General features: G+C 34.0%; 1 pseudogene; it reads right to left on the minus strand.

Annotated features, from left to right (window-relative positions):
- The window catches only part of LOC107684601 (uncharacterized), a 25,483-nt pseudogene that overhangs the window by 3,645 nt on the left and 16,746 nt on the right, over positions 1–5,092 (minus strand).

Consider the following 5,092-nt stretch of genomic DNA (forward strand, 5'->3'; position numbering starts at 1 on the left):
CTTTTACTCCAGTCACATGATCCTTCAGAAATCATTCTGATATTCTAATTCTGATTTGCTGCTCAAAAAACATTTATTATTATGATGAAGTTGAAAACAGCTGAGTAGAATTTTTTCAGGTTTCTTTGGTGAACAGAAAGTTCAGAAGAACCGCATTTAGGCTATCTGAAATAGAAATCTTTTGTAACATTATAAATGTCTTTATCATCGCTTTTGATCAATTTAAAGCATCCTTGCTAAATAAAATTGTTCATTTCTATAATTTATTTTCCAAAAAATACAAATTATACTGACTTTAAGCTTTTGAATGGTATAGTGTATAATGTTACAAAAGCTTTTTATTTCACATAAATACTGATCTTTGGATCCTTCTATTCATCAAAGAATCCAGAAAAAATGTACTCAACTATTTTAAATATTGATAATAATAATAATAATAATAATAATTAAAAAAGGTTTCTTGAGCAGCAAATCAGCATATTATAATGATTTCTGAAGGATGTGAGACTAGAGTAATGATGCTGAAAATTCAGCTTTGATCACAGCAATCATTTATATATATATATACATATAAAACATTTCTGTCCCCCTCACTTCTGAAATGATGGCTACGTTTCAATTTAATACATTTAAAATAAATTAACTTTAAATTTAATATTGTATAAAACACTACAGTTAAAATGAACAGTTTTACAGTTAAAATTATTTACTTAAAATTAAGTAAATAATCAAGTACCTTACATGTGCTTTAGTACATCAAAATAAGTACACTTTTTGAAAGCATGACATAAGATTATTAAAATGTAATGATTTAAAAGTTATTTAAAGTAAAACATTTTGACATTAATACAAAGAGCACATGTTAAGAAACATAGTCACGGAAGTTTACTCTCTTTAATTACACTTAAGTGGCCTGCTATGTTATTAATATTATCTGCAAGTACAGTTTTTGCTTTCTTTAATATATTCTTTTAACATTTTAAGTACACTACAAGCACACTTCTTTTTCACAAGGGTAACAGGGAATGCTAATTAAAAGTGCAGGACTTTAGACAGAGGGCATGTGGTTGAAGGGACGAAGGCAAGCTAATTTAGCTTAGTCTGGTGCAAGTAAACAATGCTTACAGCAGCGTTAAGCCTATCAAAGCATTTTAAACATATCTGTGTTTAGTTTTATGGTCAGAAATAGATCATATGTGTTCCAGTTCCCAAGAAAAGACAGCTGACATTTTCAACAGCATACAAACAAAGTCATACTAAGGAGGTGACACTTAGATGCAAAGGAGCTCCATGAATCGAGTTAGTTCATTTGGTCCCTCCTGTCCTGAGTTATCAATGGAATTATCAAACATGTGCAGCTTCTCTAGCCACGGGCCCCCTGCAGCGCCATGGCCGCTCTTGGTTTTTTCTCTTTTCTTCTTTGTCTTCTTCCCTAACCACAACATGACATTCACAGCTGAGACTAATCTGGCATCCATCAAAAAGACACGACTCACTGCCCTCCTCCCATTCATCAACAGATGGAATTAATTTTTATGATAACATAGCACATAAAAAACTAAATATGATTAAACTGGGAAACCATATTAAATCATTATGAGAGGCCTATAAATTAAAACACACACAGTGGCAGAGAGACGTCTCTCCCTGAGTTCTCTTGTTGGCTTGAAGGGACAGTTTTGGGGGAAACTGCAAATGCTGTTGACCACACTGAGCATGTGACAGCTAGAGTGTGAGACCAGCTTCACTCATCACCACAAACCACAAGTTCAGTTGTGGCCTCCCTATGGGCCAATTCACACCACACCAACAGACAGCTGACCGAGTACAAAACATCACATTCCAAGACCCGACAAACACCGATTCAGCATGTTCAATCGGCGAAAACAAGTGCTGACAGGGGTGATCCAACAAAACCTGATGAACGTGTCTCTTGTCATTTGTTGGCGTCTGTCTGGGCAATATGAATTGGTCTTAAAGGGATAGTTCACCCAAAAATTTAAATGTGACTTTTACCCCCTATTTGCTTACCCCCAGGGCATCCAAGATGTAGGTGACTTTGTTTCTTCAGTAGAACACAAACTGAGATTTTTAACTCAAACCGTTGCAGTCTGTCAGTCATATAATGGAAGTGAATGGGAATCACGCCTTTGAGAGTCACAAAACATACACAAACAAAACCAAATTAAACCGTCACCAAATTGTGACGCGTCTTTTTCTTCTTCTTGCTTTACAGCAGATCGCAGACTTATAAGTGCATTACCGCCACCTATCTCTCAAATGGACCATTGACACTCCTACTTGAGGTTGTAGATATAGTGTCAATGGTCCATTTGAGAGATAGGTGGCGGTAATGCACTTATAAGTCTGCGATCCGCCGTAAAGCAAGAAGAAGAAGAAGAAGACGTGAACGCACTCAGGAACAGTTCGGACATTGCAGTAAATCAGAGGTAAAAAACGATATAAATACTGTTCAGCTTCTTGCACAGACCGATCGTTTCGTGTCTTTACACATCAATGTATCGTCATGAGCCGCAGGGTTTAATTTGGTTTTGTTTGTGTATGTTTTGTGACTCTCAAAGGCGTGATTCCCATTCACTTCCATTATATGACTGACAGACTGCAACGGTTTGAGTTAAAAATCTCAGTTTGTGTTCTACTGAAGAAACAAAGTCACCTACATCTTGGATGCCCTGGGGGTAAGCAGAGAAACATCAAATTTTCATTTTTGGGTGAACCATCCCTTTAAGACAACATGATCAATGTATATGTGTGAACACATTCAATATGTGTCATTTAGAAGTATTTGTGCACATGTTCACATGTTCAGTGGGAATTAAGTGGATAATTGGATTGTTGTCATTTGATATTGCTGCAATCTCATGTGAGTGACAAGTTGTCCCACCCTTGCGCCGGTGGACACAGAGACTATGGAACTTTAATTCAATTAAAATCAGAGAAGATAAAAATGTAATTCAATTCAAATTTAATAGTAATGATGGGGACAAAGAAACTGGTTGATATTCTGTTGTAAATCAAGCATTTAAAAATCATTTTAAAAGTAATTCTTCATAAACCTTGTTGTTGTTGAATTTAAAAATTATTTTTCAGTAAGCATAGTTAAATCTGTCAAATAATGTGACTAATTTTAGTATCTGATTTTTCTTCTAAAATATTCTATCAGCCAAACCATGTAGAAGTAAAATATTTATCTAATGTAAAATCAATTCTATTTAAAACCCATTTATTTCCTACTAAGTATAGCTCAAATCTATTATCATATTTACTGACATCACTCTAGACTTACTGATACAAAAAATTATAATTAAACTTTATTTGGAGTACTACTTGTGCACAATGCACATTTCTTAATATTAAGCCAAAATGTGTTTTAATGTCACTATTAATAAGGATTGTATGATCTTTGAATAATATCGGTCTTTAAGTGCAAGATATTTAAAGTGTACCTGAAGTATACTTGCAATAGTTCCAGTTTAGCACAATCAAATATACTTCAGTCTTTAGTTGGACTTCAGCACTACTTCCGCACAATTAAAGTGCATTAAGTACAAAATTAGTTGTTCCAATTTAGCAGACTTTAAGTATACCAGTTTAGTATACTAAAAGTACAATTGCAGGGTATTTTTTATTAAGTACATAAATATGTAAATGTATTTGTAGAATATTTAGAATGAAATAATTGTATTTCAAATACATTTTAGTACATGCATTTTTCACTATGGAAGATAAAGATCATAAAAAAAAGATAATTAATATAAGCCTGCATGACTTGGCCAAAAAAGTCAATATTGTATATAAACACAGTGCTGCTCTTTACTCTAAAACATTACTCTAAAACATAAAGCAGCTGAAATTACTATGTACTGTTTCATTAAATTGCAGCGTTTTTACAATCTTCTCACATCTGTAGCCAGGAAAAACATATTAATGAGATGGATAAGTTATAAGACTCCGACTATATCTGGATGGCACACGATTTTAATGGAACTAATCCCACTGGAATATTTAACATGTTTAGTTAATGGTCAGCCATGTAAATTTTATGATGTCTGGAAGCCTTATATCAGTAATCTAGGGATTGATTTGTCAACTATCCTGTTGAAGAGTTTTCCTATTTATGTACCCCAAGTGAGTGCATTAGATTTTGAACTTGTATTGTACTACCACTATGTATTTAGTGTGGTTATCCACTTAATTTTTGAGTGTCGAATTGTTCTTTTCCTTTTTAGTGGCCTAGGACAAATCTGCTTATTCTTACTTTCGCCGACTCCCTTTTTTATGATTATGGTTTATATTCATGTGTGTTTTGTCAAAGTTGGAAAATATTCAATAAATATATTGGGGGGAAAAATGCAGCTTTTGATCTGATAATCGTGAATCAGATTTATTTCAATTGATTATGCACCCCCATTTGTTCATTTTAATGCTACATTGATTTAATTAATTATTAGCTTCTCTTCACCTCACAAACCTCAGCAGTTCCTTCACAAACCCTCAAAAGTTTGAGAACCCTTTTTGGGAAACCCGATTACTATATAAATAGTAAGTCATGAGACAAATGGGACAGAAATGGCCCCACTGCCTCAGAAAGTGCCACAAATCTATGCATAATATAACACAAAATGAGTTACTTAGAGTAAATTAGTTTGGTGTATATGCATATATATCTGCCCACAGTAGGTACATGTGACTGTGGATACACATGTGTGTCCTACACAGCCCTGTGTGACACTATGATATTTCCTGTTTCTCCTCCACATTGTCTCTATGGATGTGCTGTGTTGTCAAGGTGCTGTAATAGGAGTCCTAAGTACTGTAAGTATATTTGCTCAGGTGGTTTTAATGGAGGTTTTGTGTAAGTGTGTTTAACAAGAGAGAAACCAAGAGCCCATAAGAGCTCCTAGTGATTATAGTGATAACTGTGTGAATATGCACAAGCATATTCATACATATAGGCTGTATGAATATGTGTATGTTGTGGATATTGCTAATTACTCTCATATATATATATATATATATATATATATATATTCCAACAAGTTTTGGTTGAGACAACGTTGCTATGTTGGGC

The sequence above is a fragment of the Sinocyclocheilus anshuiensis genome, unplaced genomic scaffold (assembly GCF_001515605.1).
Source record: "Sinocyclocheilus anshuiensis isolate Anshui unplaced genomic scaffold, SAMN03320099.WGS_v1.1 scaffold41, whole genome shotgun sequence".
Taxonomy (NCBI): domain Eukaryota; kingdom Metazoa; phylum Chordata; class Actinopteri; order Cypriniformes; family Cyprinidae; genus Sinocyclocheilus; species Sinocyclocheilus anshuiensis.